The sequence below is a fragment of the Ascaphus truei genome, chromosome 5, assembly GCF_040206685.1.
Source record: "Ascaphus truei isolate aAscTru1 chromosome 5, aAscTru1.hap1, whole genome shotgun sequence".
In the NCBI taxonomy this organism is placed as follows: domain Eukaryota; kingdom Metazoa; phylum Chordata; class Amphibia; order Anura; family Ascaphidae; genus Ascaphus; species Ascaphus truei.
This window is the reverse complement of record NC_134487.1, coordinates 44,059,044-44,079,217: the sequence shown is the minus strand read 5'-3', so window position 1 is coordinate 44,079,217 and position 20,174 is coordinate 44,059,044. Positions and strand designations below refer to the sequence as shown.

General features: G+C 41.7%; 1 protein-coding gene across 2 annotated transcripts in view; it reads right to left on the bottom strand.

The window, feature by feature from the left end:
- CPNE8 (copine 8) overlaps nucleotides 1-20,174 on the bottom strand; it is a 458,893-nt gene that overhangs the window by 273,971 nt on the left and 164,748 nt on the right. The window lies entirely within an intron of this gene.

Below are 20,174 nucleotides of genomic sequence, written 5' to 3'. Positions count from 1 at the left end.
AAGGCAAATGCAACGGGGCTTGTCTGAGGTGAGGAGCAGCGCATTCCAGGTATCTGCCAGGTACAAACTGGGCATTTGCTCGAATAAAGTGTGTCGCAGCAGTATGATGTGGGTCACATTATTCTAGGGGCTACGGAAAGACCGTTATGGGGTATTGTTTTACTCTGAGCTATTTTGAGTTTAAAGAAAACTATTCTCCATCATACTGTAAATGTCACAGAAGATGGATAATCTAAATCTAAATACGTTGCAAAATTTGAGCATAAAAACCCATGCTTTTGGGATATCAAATTTGTTGTGTGGTAACGTACAGTATTTAGATTTTCTGTTTCTGTCTGTAGTTCTCTATTGTATGCTTTTTGTAAGGTTCTTTTTCCGTCACAATCCACTGGACCTACTTTTTTGGCTTTGGCTCTAAACTAAAGTCTCTAAGTCTTTGGCTCTAATCTGAAACTAGTACCTTTTAGATGAGATTAACCGCACTGTAGGACATATTTTGCTACATGGGGTTTTTGTGTTAAATACAGATGTGGCCAGTTTTCAGTGCCGTGCTCACTCATGGTCCTTTTACCGTGGTGAATGCGACGCCGAAAACAGAAAGGATTAATGCTGCAGGGGGTCCATGCCACGCGGCTTCGTTAATCCTTCACTGACTTCAGTGCAATATCCCCATTACCTGATCGCGGTTTGCTCCTGTAGGAGTGTATTTTGCTGATACGATATTGACCAGTGTAAGTACTCCTTTATCAAACCACAAAGCATAGCCCCATGTACCAATAAGGAATGGGGATCATGATTGCTGATGACAAATCACCTGAGTTAGTAATGGGTTAATCATTTTGGGTGGGAAGTTTTCATATGGAATGTTTGGGAAAGCTTTTGCCATTGGCAGTTTGGGATCAGTAAGCGGAACTAAAATGACAGTTGGGCTAACTGTCAACCATTTTAGGTTGATACCAAGAGAAGTGAGTTTTTCCAGTTTTTATAACATTCAGGGCACTAGGTTCCCAAATAGTATAAAAAAATCTTCATGATTAATATATATTCCAATACTTCACCCCTATCATGAGTGCAGGGGGTAGTTTGGCAGGAGAATGGGGAACAACTTGGGCACAGAGGGGTTAAAAATATGGATTTAGCATTTCTTTTAGCTGCAGTAAAATTAAAAGTATCCTAAGATGGGGGAGCATGGCTAAGGGAGGTGTTAGAGGGGAGTGTAGGGCGGGGATGAGCAGTACCAATCAGGTCAGCAGATAAGGAAGAACCAGCAGCGGGTGCAAAGCAGCTTAGTAGATCGAGGCCACCAGCATGACAGAGTTACAGCTCTGATGTAGGACCAGCACGGCAGAGACGTACCTCAGAGGGGAGCGAAGACTGGCATGGAGGAAAGGGACCAGTGAGAGGAACCAGAGCCCTGCAACGGGCTGGTTTAAGATTTTGGGTGGTATCCAGGATGGAGACAGTTGGACGCAGAGGATGATCGATCGCGGTGGCAGGCCTTGAATGGCTGGTATATGCGGATGAGGTGACTTGAGCACAAGAGACGGAGGAGGCAACTTCAAGGAGCGGTGACCATCTGAGAATCAGAAGAGGACGCCAACACATGCCCGGTGGGCAGGAACGGAGCAGCGGCCGGGCATCATTAGCACAAGCAGGGAGAGACAGATTGCAAGGGTCAAGAGCAGCAAAATGAGCATGCTGACAGGAGGGAAGAAGAGCTGACAGAACACAGATATCCATTTGTGACAACAAGAACAACTGACTGAAAGGGGGTTGAGGTGAATATTGGTGAGTATGATGTAACTAGAGTCAGGTGGGGTAGAGAATCAGCAGATAAGTAATAGTGATAGCATTGGTGAACTGGTGGATGTAATAGTGTAATTAGTTAGCAAGTTCGATACTTCTGCTGGTGGTGGACCAGGGGCTAGTACTGTACAAGGAGTTAATGGGTCTGCTAGTATGAGGGAACCTGCAAATGTTGCAAGTTCTTTAGGTTCAGTGGTGTCAGTATCAGAGATAGTTCATAGGGATGCATATATGTGTGGGGTTAGTCCATTAGCTCAACCCCGTTATAACGCAATCCATTACAACGAGAATCCGCTTATAACGCGATACAAGCATGGCTCCCAATTTTCTTATTTATTAATACTTTACAAAACGATTATTGGTATCTTAAATACTTTATTGTACAATGCATACAATTATAATGCGATGTGATTCTTTGGACCCCAAGCATAGCATTATAAGGGGGTTGAGCTGTATTTGTCGAAACAAATGAAGGACATTTTTTTGAATGGAGAGTTTATTGATCCTTTGGATAAGGAGACTTTAAAAAGAATTGATAGAAAGAGGTTTAGTCGAATCCGGTACAAAGAAAAAAGCTGTTCGTAGAAACGTTCAGAAACTAGTTGCAAGGCTTTGTTTTATTGGGATTAAGGAACAAGAAAGATATTCAGTATTATTTTTATATGTTGATAAGATTTGGCGTTCCTATAAACTGTATGGTGGCTATGGACTAGTGGAAATATGATGATAAATGTTGCCACAGATTAGCGGTGAGGCCTAATTTAAGATGAGATATTAAAGACGTCTCCCTTTTCAGATGTTGCTGGCACCTCATGTCAAGTGGGATTGGCTAGGCTAAAAGTTGACATTTGCTGGCTCTTCAATGAGAGCCATTGCAGGTGGTACAGTGCGTTCAAATTTAGACACAAAGGTTCACATTGCAGGGGGGGGGGGTGCACTCAGCAACCAGATGTCCGGGGAAGGGAAAGCTAGGGTTTAGGCCAGGATTTAGGGATACTTATAGAATAGGGAAAATGCCAGTGAATGTCAGCGAGGTGGAGACATAGTTAGACATGTATCCCAAGTGGGAGGAATGAAGAATCCTTAGGGATGGGTTTGAAGAAGGATTTTGGATCCTATTTGACGAGAGGAAGTCCTTGTGTTTTGCAGATCAATTTAAATCAGTTTATAAAAATGAGAATATTGTTGGAAAATAAATTATTCACGGAAGTAGTATTAGAACGAATGGTTGGTCCTTTTGAGGAACTTCCATTTTTTTATTTGAAGATTAAACCTTTGGGGTTGGTACCAAAGAAATAAATAGGGAAGTATAGGTTAATCCAGCACATTTCGTATCCTAGAGTCAACGAGGGAATTGATAGGGGATTGCACAGTTAAATATACTTAGTTTGACAGGGCCTTAGGGCTTTTTGTTTGTTACCAGTACACCGGGAATGTTTACATTAGTTGGTGTATCAATTTAGAGGCAACGTTTTTGTTGAGTATTCTATATCATGTGACTAATTTAAAGTTTTTAGTTCATATGTTGACTAGGTAGTGCGACAGGAGGCTGGGAATGAGTCAGTGTTGCATTATCTAGATGATTTCAAATTTGTTGTCCCAGAGTGCAGCCCTTTGTGTTACAGTTGCTAAGCATTTTGGTATACCACTAGCTGAACAAAACACTGAAGGTCCAGTAAAAGTGTTATCATTTTTAGGTATTGAGATCATTACTGAAGAAATGTTGTTTTCGGTTTCTAGCAGACAAGTTGTTGAACATGACAGTTTTAGTGGAGATGGTAAAATGTTCTATAAACGTTATACTGAAGCAAGTTCAGTCACTTTTGGGTCATTTGATTGTTTGCCTAAAGGGTTATGCCTATGGGATGGGTTTTCTGTAGGAGTTTGACAATGGTCACAAGCGGTGTGAAGAGCCCTCACTATTTTATTCATCTGAATTAACAGGTGAAAGAGGATTTGGGGATGTGGCAGACCTTAGCAAGTTATAATTGGAGGTCATGTTGGCAACAGGAAGAAGTAGGGAATAATGATTTAGCGCTATTTACGGATGCGGCAGGATCAATGGGCTTTGGGGCTTATCTGCCAGGTGAATGGTGTGAAAATGGCCAGCGGTATTGGGAAGAGTTTGGTTTGATCAAGAATGTAATGTTGCTTTAGCTATTTCTAATTGCTGTAGCAGTTGAAATTTGGGGCGACCGCTTTGGGATAGAAGGGTCACTTTCTGGTCCGACAATTTGGGAGTGGTACAAGCAATTAACAAACAATTCTGCAAATTCTCTGCTTAGTCTGATTAGTCGACAAACAGGAGAAATAAATCTCCCAATGTAGAGCTCTAGAAGAGTGAAAAATAATGGCATAGAAGGTATATAAATGATGCAATGAAGCAATGAAATGTAATAAATTCAAATCCACAATGTCCACCCAGAGGTAGATCCTAGAGGTGCTCCTAATGCAAGCATAAACCAATAATATAAATGGGATAAGTCAGGGCCGCCCATGTGGATCAACCCAACCCCCAACTTATTGGAATAACAATGTCCTGGAGCTGGATCATTCAGTAAGACAATAAGGTAATAAGGCTTCAGTACTCACTTGATTGAAGCAATCTGGATAGGCATGTACCGGCTCAAATGGATAATGCAGGAAAGGGAATCCCCAGCAAGGGAGAAGCGCCAAGCACTGCTATAGTGGAAATGCCAAATAAAAGGCTGATGCTGCTGGGTCACTAAAAATGATGATTTATTAGTTACTGGGCATATACAAAAATAGCGGGCACCTCGCGGAGGCGCACGCTGATGCGTTTCATACCTCTCGGGTACTTTGGAAATTGGCACCAGATGCAGCAGTGGCTGGTTTCAGTGGAATCATCAGTTTAATAACAGAATTCTTGTCAGCGGCCACATGGGCTTTATAGATATAAAGTTATGTTAGTACACACTTAGTGTAGTATTGTGTTGATAAAAAAAATTTCATTTACAGTAGGTAGTGAGTCTCCATTGGTGTGAATAATCGGTCATTCCTTTGTTTACTGGGCAGCAAAAGAGCAGAAAGACAGCCATATAGTAGGACTCTTGGTGTATATGAAGATAGGGTAAGATGGAGAGGCATTAGGGGTTTACATTGGTTTCAGTTATTACCTGAAATTATGTGTATTAGACGTTTAGTTAGGGATCATGTGATTTTAGTGGTACATTGTTGGGGAATTTATTTGGGTCTATTTAAGACAGTAGAACTAATGAATATAATAATATAGGACCTAGCAAGATGTTTGGCACTGTTTTCTAGAATTGTGGTGGTCTGGACTGAGATTTTTCTGAGATTGAGGGCGAAATGCATGGGATTTGTTAGCTTTGGAAAAATGTAGACAGAAGGACAACGCTGCAATATCATTGTTATGGAAGTTAAGGACAATTACACCAGGGATCATTACACTAGACAGAACTGCAGTGTTGAACAAAATAGAATTTATTGGAAAAAGGTTCCACAACTTCCAGTACATAAGACACACACACAAATTCACCCAACTGGGGTAGCTGGGGGAACCACCTAAAGTCCTAGGTGAGGGGACCTCCGTCCAGAAGCTTACTGCAATATGCGTTCCCAATTTGCACTGCTGTACTCAGTAGTATGGACAGAACTGCCTTGCTCTACGTTATTGCTTCACTCCAAACAGCGCAGGACGACGCTGCACACACAGACTGCACTGGATGCATCAGACCCCTGCACTTGGTCTCCTTCTGCTGACTCCCTGTCAGCTTTTTAAGCTCTGTCAGCACACAGCCTTCACAAAGACTATCAGGTACAGAATGACTCTGTTGAGGCTGGGGAGAATGAGTATTTATATCCCGGTCCTAATCAGGGAGATGCCAGCTAGTCTGGGTAGGAACAATAGTCTTAGTCTCTGCACATGGCCCCAGACCCGGTTGATGGAATTACTGGGGTTGAAGGTAGGCCAGAAAGCCCAAAATAGCATGCCCAAATACGGTAATTCCTATCTTTAACATAGTCCACAGGATTTAGGCAGATACAGGACAATGCCCACACAATTCCACTCCACGGTCATACAATACAGATACAGTCCCAGGGCTTACAGATTTCTTACAGAACAAGTCCACTCAGCAGGTGATCAACCTCACCCTGGTTCCTCAACAATGAGCCTAATCGCATCACAGTGTCCAGGCCTACAATACCAAACTGATGTGATTACAGCTTCTTTTGCAAGACAGAGTTAACCCCCCCTGCAGGTCCACCCTCTTGAACAGAGCTGTACATCACAGTTTTACATACTTTCAAAATAACATATATAGGACTGGTACAATAAACAGTACTACATAAATAAATATATCATATCATTGACAGGTAGGGGTAATCGGGCTTAACCTTTATTTAAGAGCAGCCAAATTTACTCCTCTACCATCACAATCATGTTTTGTAAGCAAAGTAGGTGGTGTGGTAGTCAGGCATAGGGAGTTAGAGAGAGAGAATAGATATGTTTTGAGGAACGATGGGGTTTATCTGAATGAGATTGGGTTGAACATCTTCAAAATGGGTTTGCAGGATGAAAGGCTTTGTGTGGGCGTTTTGCTCATCCCAGGTTTGTCAGGTACAAACTAGTGGTGGAATGTCCTTGCCAGATGTATGCTGTTAAAAGCTGATGGATTTTTGTTGGCCATATATGGCCTTGGGAAGGTAGCACAACACCTTTAGCTTGCAGCTCAGGTTGCGCTAACCTTTGGCTTGATAAGGTTTTATACATGACCAGTGGCATTTAAGCCAGTGGCTGGCATACATTAAAATATGTTAAATGGTTAATGGATGGCAAGGACTATGTGTAACGGACGTGCTCGCCACAAACCGGGACCGGACCGCTGGGCTGAGGTGGGGATGTGAATACACCGACCTTAGACCACGAAGCCGGTTCTGGATTGCGCAGTTTGTAGTAATTCGTAGCAGGGTCAGTGTTGGAGAGGCCAGAGTAATCCATTGACACGCCAGGGCCAGGGTTGGAGCCGGTAGGGTAGTCGATGTCTAGGCTAGAGTTCGGCAACCGGAAGTCAGGAGCATTCTGCTTCAGCATAGCAGCTGATGTGCGGGAAAAGACTCTGCACGAGGCTTGGGAGTGGCCCATGATAAGGTCTCTGCAAGAGGAGAATGCAGGTCTCAGGAGAAAGGCAAACGCTTCAGCATAGGAACCAGGAAGCAGAGGCCTGGGGTGAATGAATCAGGTCTCTGGAACAAGGCAAGACTAGCACTGGGGATCCAGTGCTTCAGTACAGGAACCAAATAGGAGACCTCTGCCTGGGTTGAATGCAGCAGGTCTCAGGAACAGGTGAAGGCTGGTACTGGGGATCCAGCGCTTCAACACAGGAACCAGGAAGCAGACCTCTGTCTGGGGTAAATGCAGGTCTCTGGAACAAGGCAAGGCTAAGGCAATGTAGCTTGTGGCAAACACAGTTACATCCAAGTGAATCTTGGGTTATGCTCAGCCATGAGTCAAAGGGAGAGGCCAGTATTAGAAGGGCAGATAGCCAATCCCAAGACATGGGTGTGTGAGAATTCCTCCAATGCCAGAGCAGAGAGACAGAGCTGCAGTGATTGCAAGCCCAGGTGACAGTGCTTGCAAATCCAAGGGAAGGTGTGCCTGAGAGCTCACCAACTCAACAAGAGTGAGCTCCAGCCCAAACCAGGAACGGATTCCTTACACTATGTTTGTTTTAATAAATGCTGTGGTCGTTTTCATCTAAATATGTTGTCTGGCTGTTTATTATGGTTTTGGGTGGAGATCTCTGGTATTAAGGTAAATTAAGCAATTCAGCTTTTATGTATGGTCAGGAGCTTTGCCGGCTCCACCAATTCAGGGTTACCCCACAAGTCTTATTACAGTATCTACTAATTTATTTATTTATACAAATGTGTTACCAGGAAGTAATACATTAAGAGTTACCACTCGTTTTCAAGTATGTCCTGGGCACAGAGTAATAACAATACATGGTTACGTTAAAAGAACAGAGGTTATACAGTAAATTCACAGACATTTCATGGACAGAGAGTTGAAAAATTGGGTACAGGGGATAAAGGCCTGTGAGTTTCAGTTTAAATAGATTTCAGTTTAAGTAGTAGGCCATCTTCTACAATTTCCATAAAAGATTCATTAGTTTTGTTGCTTGGAGGCCTTTTAATCCATCTATAAATAGCTCCAGAGAAAAAAATGTGCAGAGCCAAAGAGAGCACCGCCCATAGTAATTGATGAGTTTGGGGAATCCATTTTGCAAGGTGACTGTTACCTTAAGAAATAAAAGATGAGTATAAGATGTGTTCAATCATTTTTTGAAAGCCTGTCAATTTTCCTTTATTATCACAACAGGAACCTCTATCCAGCTTAATTATAACAGCTTGTTTTTATTTTTCACACCCCCTGTCAAATATTCAACTAGAAGACATGACATGGGAGAGAAAATGCTGGAGATAAAACAGTGAAGCCCCTTTAACGTCTGGAAACCGTTTCTAGAAACAGGAGGAAACATTTTAAAAAGGTAAAAAGTTTTAGAACACGTCGAAACATTTTAAGGTGCCAATCTAGATTTTTGCCCATAAAACATAGTCATCAGATCAATATGGTATTATGTGGAACTGGAAACTCAAAGTGTTAAAGCAGCAATTCCCAAACAAAAAAAAAACAAACTCAGGTCATAACTTAACCTGATAATTGATTTATACTAATCTATTTCTAATTCTAATTTCTTAATTTTTGTTGAGATTTTACATGCTTAAGATTTAGCTGCCATCAGCTGTTACCATGGCAAACTCTGTGGTCTTAATGTTTGTGAATAGCAGCGGCCATTTTAGCCTCCCCGGGAAAAACATTTTCAGCAACTGATATCATCAGAATTCAACCACAAAATTGAAATAGAATGTGGTGGCTAAAAACCACAGCGAAAGGAGCTTGTAATTGTAAAAAGAAAGGAGATGGGTTTTTTTTAATGGTAAGTACTGTAGAGCGGATTGCTGCTTTAGCTTGAATTCATGCTTTCATATTAGTGCGAAATAAATAAAATCTGCACCGTACAAAGTAATCTTACAGCTGCGATACTCACCCCCTAATTATTTCTTTTTACTGCTACTTGGATTGTGGGATCCGCTTGCATATTGTGGCCCCAACCTTACCACTGGAGCCGCACAACAGATCAACAATTAACTTTGTATGTCCTGAGATTATTGGTAGAAAAAACAAAACTGCAGGAAACCTCATTGCTAACAAGCTAATGAATAAGGGGAACATCGCGCATCATAACAATGTTGCTCAGATTCATTAGCTCGGTGGCAATGCATTCAGCCATGTTTCACTCAAAAAAATGCTGGGAGCAAAAATGTCAAGTATTTCCTTAGCCGGGAGTACTATGGTTATGTTGATGCCATGGTGTAATTGATGCCACATGTACTGTGGTTTTGGCAGGAAAAAAGAAACAACTGAAGGATTGCAGCGCTATAGTGCAAACAAGTGTATTTAAAGCAGTATGCGATGATTATGCTTTATAGTTGGTATTTTTTACTTGTTTTAAGAGATCTCTTCTTGCCCTTTCCAAAACAGTTTTTATTCTTAAAATCCCATGCACCTTTCAGGAGACATAAGTGTTTAAAATGGAGCTCGCCCCAGAGCCTAGTGCGGTCCAAACGTTAACATGGTAACCTCAAAACGCTAGAGATTAAGAAACCCATGATTTTTAACACACACAAATATGGACATGCTCAATGTAAGATACTAGCATTATACGAGTCAAGCCCATATAGGTTTCAGGAGGGGATTGCTGTTTTAAATATATTATAAACTGGATTTTCACAAAGTAATCTAAGTGCAGCAGCTTCAGGAGTCCACAAAAACACACAGATGACCACAGAACTACCATACACATTATCAAATGGTTCTGCAAAACATATCTGGTCTGCTTCATTTTTTTCTTCAATTATATTTGAACACCATGGGTCTTGACAGCTGTTTCGGGGACACGCATCATAGTTTCTTGTAGTGCTGGATCAAAAACAAGTGCTAGGTTTATAAAAAGTGCAACGTAAAATAATGCCCATTTTATTTATAAATGCTACTCTGACAAGCACAGTTTTCAACTCCTTTTGCTATTGAAAAAAAAACATCAGAATCCTGCTTAGTAAAACTACTGATATTTCTCCTTAAAATACAAAATTCATAACACAATATGGCAAAATGTACTTTCTTCTTTCCAATAAAACAACATCAAAAGCAGTACCCTGTAGACATACAGAAAAGAAAGGTTCAGAAGACCACAGTAAAAGTAGTGGCATCAATAAGGCAGTTTTGACAATCTCTTTGCCATCTTTCTTTTTTTTTTTTCATGTTGCATACCATCCAGATGTTGGTAATGTAATGGTCATGTTTGTATGTGTACAGTACGTGCTACTCAAGGGCAATGATTAATTAAAGCGAATACTTCCCACACTGCTTTGTACAGGCCAGATATGTATTGAATGTTTTGTTTTACAGTGCGTGCTTAAAAATGTAATCATCTTATAAATGCCAATATGTATTTCAAAACGTTAAACAAAACCAGATTTTTCGTTGGCAGTATATCCAAGAGCTGTCAATGTCTGCCAACTTTTAGGATTTGTAATCTAGCCTTTATACTGGTAATTAGATAAAATCTCTATCCTTGTGAGACAGTTTAAGGAATAAAAAAAAAAACATTTGACTGATCAATTGTATGTGTGGTCCCCTTGCAATTAAAAACAAACGCACTGTCTGCACTTTTTATGTTTAATATGACAATCTATCATTACATACAGTGCAGTTCTAGCGAAGAGTAATTGAGAAAATGACAAATGATGTACTAAATAATAAACCACTTACAGTATGAAGCTTTGGACTAACTATATTATACAGTATGAATAATAGATCAGTAAAATGTACACCATAATGATTCATATTCTGTCGCTTTAAGTATTGCTAATCAATAGGTTTCTAGGTCATGTGATAAATATGGCATATCCATTATGTATTTGGTTATGGAATAACTATGATTTACATAGTTTGTACAGTGCAGTGCTACCGAAAATAATTGTGGCTCTTGAAATAATCAATGTTGAACCAATTAGGTTATGGTGGGTAAAACAGTGACAAAAACCCTCCATTATACAAACCACAGAAACCATGCAGATGCACTCATGGGTATTTAGCCCTTATTTTTTATGCAGTGCTATTACACAGAAAGTTTTCAGCGGCAGACGACACCTCACGGTTCATTAGTGAAAGGCCCCTTTATCTTTGCTCCACTGTACTTTTGGAGGAACTTGTGTGTGTGATAAAAAGTTGCCAAATATTTATAGATGATAGATATACATTTTTCAAATGTCTGAAATGGTATTCACTTGCTCTGCAAATAATGAAAATAATCACTATTGTTGAGTGTGCTCTTTCCAACTTGATGCTGCATATGACTCTTTTCATAGCTGCTCAATTCTGCTTTGTGTAAGGACACTTCCACCCCTTAAAGACAGCCCATGCGCTGGGGCAAGGACTCTATGGCATGCAAACCTGAATCTCACTTCTACTCCCCTTCGGGTGGCTCAGAGAGTTACAGAAGGGTGAAGGTGGCTGGGCTGGTAACCTGGTGGTGGGGTTGGAATTATGATGGGATTTAAGTGAGATACAGAGATGGTAGTCAGGCGGTGCTGAGAAGGAGCGCCAGGAAGTGGGTTGCTCCTTGAAAAGCTGGGGTGGGGGAGCGTGGGGGGGAGTTGTGTCCATTCAGGCATGATTCAAACTGTTTTGTGAGTTACCCAATGTTGAAATGTTTTTAAAAACTAAGGCTGAAACTTGCAGTGTGTGAGGCTGTCCCTAAAGGCTCTGAATCCGGTGAGCACAGGCGTGATGCTGCCTTGGCTCACCAACTATCCCAATAGATCTCCGCTATTACTTTTCCAAGGCTTACAATATGGGTTTCATCTCCCGGTGGGGGAGAGTGGTATCGCCACGTGCAGTAAAAGTCTTGGGTCAGCAGAGGAACATAGGGCCTCATGCAGTAAGCCCCGATACAACATTTTTGGCAAGAATTGCGAAAAGGCTTTTTTTTGGCGATTTGCCCTCGCAGTATTCAGTAAGGGCCGAATCCTTCCGATCCCTGCCGAAACACTGCGAAAGCAAAGCTGCCGATGAGCCTGTGCCGATACAGCCTGGCTCCCGATAAGGCCTTTTCTGCCGATAGATGTTTGCAGCTGAGAGAGACAAGCCGCTCTCTCAGCGCAAACATCGGCAATAAATAAAGTATTTAAAAACAACTTTTACTGATAGTGTACATGTGCAGGGGGTCTTCGGAGCTGAAGCGCGTTGGTTTCAGCTCCGGGGACCCCCTGCTCCCTGAGATACAGGCCAATTTATGAGGTGCCGGTATCCCTCTGCGTTTAAAGGTCCCCATCACGTGACCGCGACCTGTAAACAAAGCAGAGGGATACCGGCACCCCAAAAGGGGCCTGTATCTCGGGGAGCACGGGGTCCCCGGAGCTGAAACCAACGCGGTTCTGCTCCGGAGACCCTCTGCATATCTACACTATCAGTAAAAAACACACATCAATAAAGACTCGTTCCTTACCTTGGCGGCTATGTGCTACGGTAATGAAGTAGCATGAATGTATTTTTAATAATACTGTACAGTGAGCAGGGGGTTCCCTGAGCTGAACCGCATTGCTTTGTGGAGCAGGGACCCCCTGCTTCCCGAGTTACAGGCCCTGGTATGTGTCATCGGGTGGCAGTGTCGCCGCCATGTTTATAGCGTCCCCGCAACAAATATGGCGTCCACACTGTAACCGATGGCCCAAACCGGGGCCTGTAACTCGGGAAGCAGGGGGTCTCTGAGCCACAAATAAATGCGCTTCAGCTCAGGGGGCCTCCTGCTCCCGCACAATATTATTAAAATACATTAATGCTGCTTCATTACCATAGCGGATAGCCGCTAAGGCAATGAAGGGGTTAACGCATAGTAGCATGTTTATTGGGGACAAATGCCCACAATAAACATAGCAGCAATACACAACATACAATACAGTAATGGGCAACATTACTATTATCCACAAAAGGATAATAGTGCAGTTGTCCATTTACAATACATACACACCAATAAAGACATTAAATACATGTAGCACTCACCCATGTGCGGCTGCCACGATGAAGGCCATCCTCTTCTTCATCCTGCCCATGCCCCATCCGCTTCTGCAAAACAGACACAAGAATTAAAACATCCAATGTAATGTCCCCTAACCCCTTAATCACCATAGCGGTTATTAACTGCTACAGTCATTAAGGGGTTAACCCACCATCACCCACATACCCTCCCCCACTAACCCCCCCACCCCTGAGGCCTAACCACCCTCACCCACTACCCACAGGGGAGTCCTACCAAATACCCTTGGGGCCAATACCCCCTCCCCCAGCACATACAGTACAATAATGAGCCAAATAAATATTATCCACATAGGTATAATACATTATTTGGCCATTATTAAACACATTGAATACGGTAATAAAGTGAATTAAATTGTACTAACCTCATCAATAAGAAGTCTCCATCGCCAGCATCATCCTTGGGGTCCGTTGCCAAAATAATAAATAGCCAAAACATCTCAATACCAGTAACATAACAATGAACCCCTTAATCACCTTATCGGGTACTAACCTGAAAGGTAATTAAGGGGTGAAGCCATCCTGCAATGCCAACAACACTTATGCATAACATCCTCAATGATTTAAAAACCAATTGCCTAACCAAATCCCATTTAATCATTCAATCTGAAGGCTCACATGCCTCTTAAAACATTGCATTTACAGTGTATACATGTAGCATAACATGTAAAGTACATGTACACGCTGCAAATCAATGTTAACAATACAATAATCCCACTCAAATCGCCATACATCACAAGAAGTATATTATTTAATCCAATAAACTCACCATCAATGAATTAACACACATCAATTACATCCCTAAACAATTAAAATACCATCCATACCAATTACACAATGAACTAAAGCTATCGTAACAGAGAACCACTTCAAAACATAGAAAAAAGTACACCAACAATTACAATATACTAAAGCAAGGCTTTCCATAACCTACTGTACGGCCTAGAAGCCCAAAACTTACATCTCTCTAATAATAAAATACATTTACCACACATCTATGCATAGCCACAATGATTAACAATACAGAATATCAAGCTTTAACAACAGTATCATTTCTTACCCTGTATATATATATATCTGTAGACATACATACATACATACATACATACATACAGTGGCAACAAATGATATGCATTTTAAAAAATGAACACATGAAAAAGCAACAAAAAACACAGTTACATTCAATACATTTCTTTCTTTAACTTACCATTACTTGCCCCCACCGACTCCCGTTGATCAGCTTACTCACGAACCAATCCACGAACCAATCCACGAACCAATCCACGAACCAATCCACGACACAATCCACGAAACAATCCAGGAAATGGAAACCATGAAATAAAAAAGCATTACAAATTAAACATTAAAATAATAAAACATGACAATCAAGGGTTGTTCTAGTTTTAATCCATGTGAATCTGTATTAAAATACCTTGTTCCGGGGTCTTCTTGCCGTCCGGTGCCACGCCCAGGTCTTCAATCTTCAGGAGGAGGTACGTCCTCCTCGGCGTCTGTCTTCAAAATGAGACGCCATAGGCTTTTAAAGGCCTATGACGTCACATTTGTCGTCATATGGTTCCCACGGCCCTGATTGGGCCGTGAAAACCATGTGTTTTGGCCGATGTAAAAAAAATTGATGACGTCACTTAAAGGCAATGACAGCACAGCCAATCAGAATGGCTTTGCTGCAATTGCCTTTAAGAAAACGTCATGAAAAGACACATGGCCGGACTCACATGGTACGGCAGCCAATCAGAGCGTGGGAACTCCAACCCTACTCTGATTGGTTCAAGTACCATGTGAGTCCGGCCATGTGTCTTTTCATGACGTTTTCTTAAAGGCAATTGCAGCAAAGCCATTCTGATTGGCTGTGCTGTCATTGCCTTTAAGTGACGTCATCAATTTTTTTTACATCGGCCAAAACACATGGTTTTCACGGCCCAATCAGGGCCGTGGGAACCATATGACGACAAATGTGACGTCATAGGCCTTTAAAAGCCTATGGCGTCTCATTTTGAAGACAGACGCCGAGGAGGACGGACCTCCTCCTGAAGATTGAAGACCTGGGCGTGGCACCGGACGGCAAGAAGACCCCGGAACAAGGTATTTTAATACAGATTCACATGGATTAAAACTAGAACAACCCTTGATTGTCATGTTTTATTATTTTAATGTTTAATTTGTAATGCTTTTTTATTTCATGGTTTCCTGTTCCTGGATTGTTTCGTGGATTGTGTCGTGGATTGGTTCGTGGATTGGTTCGTGAGTAAGCTGATCAACGGGAGTCGGTGGGGGCAAGTAATGGTAAGTTAAAGAAAGAAATGTATTGAATGTAACTGTGTTTTTTGTTGCTTTTTCATGTGTTCATTTTTTTAAATGCATATCATTTGTTGCCACTGTATGTATGTATGTATGTATGTCTACAGATATATATATATACAGGGTAAGAAATGATACTGTTGTTAAAGCTTGATATTCTGTATTGTTAATCATTGTGGCTATGCATAGATGTGTGGTAAATGTATTTTATTATTAGAGAGATGTAAGTTTTGGGCTTCTAGGCCGTACAGTAGGTTATGGAAAGCCTTGCTTTAGTATATTGTAATTGTTGGTGTACTTTTTTCTATGTTTTGAAGTGGTTCTCTGTTACGATAGCTTTAGTTCATTGTGTAATTGGTATGGATGGTATTTTAATTGTTTAGGGATGTAATTGATGTGTGTTAATTCATTGATGGTGAGTTTATTGGATTAAATAATATACTTCTTGTGATGTATGGCGATTTGAGTGGGATTATTGTATTGTTAACATTGATTTGCAGCGTGTACATGTACTTTACATGTTATGCTACATGTATACACTGTAAATGCAATGTTTTAAGAGGCATGTGAGCCTTCAGATTGAATGATTAAATGGGATTTGGTTAGGCAATTGGTTTTTAAATCATTGAGGATGTTATGCATAAGTGTTGTTGGCATTGCAGGATGGCTTCACCCCTTAATTACCTTTCAGGTTAGTACCCGATAAGGTGATTAAGGGGTTCATTGTTATGTTACTGGTATTGAGATGTTTTGGCTATTTATTATTTTGGCAACGGACCCCAAGGATGATGCTGGCGATGGAGACTTCTTATTGATGAGGTTAGTACAATTTAATTCACTTTATTACCGTATTCAATGTGTTTAATAATGGCCAAATAATGTATTATACCTATGTGGATAATATTTATTTGGCTCATTATTGTACTGTATGTGCTGGGGGAGGGGGTATTGGCCCCAAGGGTAGTGGGTAGTGGGTGAGGGTGGTTAGGCCTCAGGGGTGGGGGGGTTAGTGGGGGAGGGTATGTGGGTGATGGTGGGTTAACCCCTTAATGACTGTAGCGGTTAATAACCGCTATGGTGATTAAGGGGTTAGGGGACATTACATTGGATGTTTTAATTCTTGTGTCTGTTTTGCAGAAGCGGATGGGGCATGGGCAGGATGAAGAAGAGGATGGCCTTCATCGTGGCAGCCGCACATGGGTGAGTGCTACATGTATTTAATGTCTTTATTGGTGTGTATGTATTGTAAATGGACAACTGCACTATTATCCATTTGTGGATAATAGTCATTGTGCACATTACTATACAGTATGTTAGGGGGGTATAGGTGTTTGTTGGGTTTATATATATATATATATATATATATATATATATATATATATTTCTTTAATTATTTATTTATTTAGTTATTGTGGGGCTCGGGTGTGTATTTTTTTAATATTGTGGGTAGTGGGGGTGGGTGAAGGGGGTATTAGCCCCAACGGTGGTTGTTTAGGGCTTGCGGGTGGGTAGCGGGAGGCCTTAACCCCTTCAGGACCGTAGCGGTATTAACCGCTACGGTTGTGAAGGGGTTAAGTGCCCCCGCAACCCCCCCGCAAGTCCTAAACTCACACCCAGGGCCAAATACCCCCTTCACCCACCCTCGCTACCCACAATAACGCTGGCACGGTGGGTTAACCCCTTCATTGCCTTAGCAGTTAGCCGCTAAGGTAATGAAGTGGCTTTTAAATGCCTTTTTCCTGCCTCGGATGCATGCCGGGGGGCTCCGGTGCGGGTATCAGCTCCAGAGACCCCCAGCATCAATCACAGGCAGGAAAAAGGGCTGATTTTTTCTAAGTGTCGCCCTTGCCGATGCTTCTCCTCCAGCAAGTTGCCAACTTTAGTTGGCGGGACGGATTGGCCATAAAATCTCCAATCTGGCCTGCCGATCAGCACCGAAAAGCTGATCGGGGCTTACTGAATTCAGCCGGGTTAAAAAAGTCCCGATAAGTGGCTTATCGGCAGCCGGGTGGCGAATTTTTTTTTTTCGGAACAAAAGTTGCCGATAATTCCCACTTATCGGGGCTTACTGAATCTGGAAGGGAAAAAATGGCGAAAAACGCCTTATCGGGGCTTACTGCATGAGGCCCATAGACCGGTAGTTCAGCTGAAGTTTAATAAAGAAGTGACTTTAGGCTGCATGGCGGGTCCTTTTGATCCCCCACCATTGGACAATTTGTGGGTTCCAAAAAAGGTGCCCGGGGCTTTTCATCTAATCTACTATCTTTCATTCCCAGAGGGTAGTTTAGTGAATTATGGTATTCCTTCTAGCATAACTATAGTGCATTATGTGTCATTTGATAACACCATGGGCAGACGTTGTAGCAGAGGGGCTCCTATGGCAAAAGCTGGCATATACGCAACTTTTAGGCTGCTAGCAGTGTAATCATTCCATCTTCTGGATGTTTTGAAGGGCAGTTTTATGTTGATCTTTGCCTGCCTATGGGCTGCTCCATCTCTTGCTCTTATTTTTCACTATTAAATTATTTTCTAGAATTGGTGGTAAAGACCGAGTCAGGCCTCGATGGAGTGCCTTGTTTACATGATTTTTGTTTGTGGGGCCGGAAAGATGCCTATAAAATGTGGGTACCACTGGCAGAAGAGAAAACGGAAGGCCCTGCCTCTGTAATTACATTTTGAGACATCTAAATTGATTCAGTGGAAATGGCTGCCACCATCAAAAATTAAGGCATTAGAATATTTAATTCATGTAGTACTTGAATCTAAAAAAAAAGTTACACGCTGCATTCTCCTGCGGTTATTTGTTTATTGCTGCAGTTGGTGCTTCACAGTCTTAATTGTAATACTTGCTTTAAGGCTGTACACTTACCAGGGTCCATTAATCTAATTGCTGATGCACTTACCCGCTTTAAATTTCCGTTATTCTGGAGGCTGGTGCCATGGATAGAGGACACCCGCTATGAGATGCACTCCTGACCTGTGGAGCACTGTAACAGAACTTATGGCTGGGTCGGCTGCCCCAAGTACATGGGCCATTTTTTGTAGAGTATGGAAAGAGTGTAAGAGTTGGGTTTGTGCCTTTGATCTATAGTTTGCCCATTCTGAGGTTCACATAACTGTTTAGCTGTTTAGGAAGTACCATCAATGGTGGTCTGTTCTTTTCAGTTTCTAGAGGGTGTAGCATTTTATTACCAACGTTCAGGGTAAGGTGGACTTCAAAGAATTTCCTTGTATGGAGAGTAATTCAAGGGTGGAAACGTCAGGTGTGTCGGCGGGAAGAGCGCAAGCATATTTCCGTCACTTTATTAAATAAACTGATTTATGTAACAGAGGGTGTTGGGTTATGAAGCCACCTTCTCCAGAGAGGCTTTTGCATTGGCACTTGTAGTGTTTCAGGTGTAGGAGCTGATTTCATCGTCCAAATCTCTCTTGGGGGTTTATCCATAGGGATATCCATATTAGCGGTAATGTAAGATTCACTGTTGGGCTCTGTACTATGGGCAGCCAGCATGCCTGGGGGTGGGCAATGAATTTAATACTTGAAGTTCAAAAATGAATAAAGCTGTGGCCTTGTTCTTTCTAGAAGTGTCCGGTGTTGTTATTGGTGGGTGTGGGTGGGAGAGTGCCGGAAGTAGCTCGCTATGACCAAACACACAGACCTGGCTTTGCTCAGCCCACTATCACATTCTAAGGTAGCTTATCCTATCTTTCCCCATTAGGTAACTATTGTTCCATGACAATAAGAGTGTCAGGAACAACGTTTAGGAAAATACTGGAGGGTGGCGGAAGAGTCAATCATTACTGTAGTGTCAAAGTTTATTTTTTAAATGAGAAGCTGTTATATCACATGTTATGCTACATTTATGCTTTCCGCAAGATGCATTTTTAGGTACATATTTCTGCCAATGTTCTGCTAATTAAGTAAGCAAAGGTATTTTTAAAATGTATTTCCCAACCTATTTTGTTATACACACATCTCCATCACAATCAGTTAAATATGGAAATAGAATTTGTTGTCAAATATTTATGTAAATGAAAAGAGCTCATTTATTCCATGGTAACTACAGTAGTTTATTTGCATTGTAATAGAATCTAAACTTCGCATAATCTTACAGTGAATTCCCTGCCCCTCACAATTAATAAACAGGACACATAGGAGCTGATTCAATATAATATAAAGTGGACAGATCGTCCGAAAACGGCAATTTAAGTTGACTGTAGGAGTTTTCGGACAACCACACTCCAGAAAATATTAAATCAGCCACTTAGACCCATATTTATTGAGCTAGGATATTTTTTATACAGGACTTTCCCTTGGATCAAGATCTTCAGATATTCTACAGATATTTGGGGTCATATTTACTAAGCAGTGCTATGCCTGTAGACACCTTGCAGCCCACTCAAGGAAATGGTCTCTAAGGTATCTTCTTGCATCAAAGAGTACTCTTTGACCAAGGGCAGGTTAAGCCCAAAATGCGTTAGAGGTTCCTCTGTGTGAGTGTTCGTTTGCTGATGATCCAATAAAGAGATTCTTTTTTACCTGATTGCCTGATCCAGTCACCGTCATTTTCTTTGATCGACAAGCAGTTAGCACGGGATATTACCTCACTGATCTGAATGGAGCAGTTAGCATGCTGACCACAGGATATCACTCTACAACGTGTGAGTACTTTATACTTCACTTGTTGCTTGCTGCAATATTAAGCTGTTTCTCTAGTCTAGCACCAGGGGAGTGACTTTTAAAATAAGCCTACTGAGGTGGTCCGGTTGTTCCTTTATTGCGGGCAGCGCGGTCATCCCCTCACACTGCTTTCAAGTTTGCTGTCCCTGCCCTCAATCGGAGCAT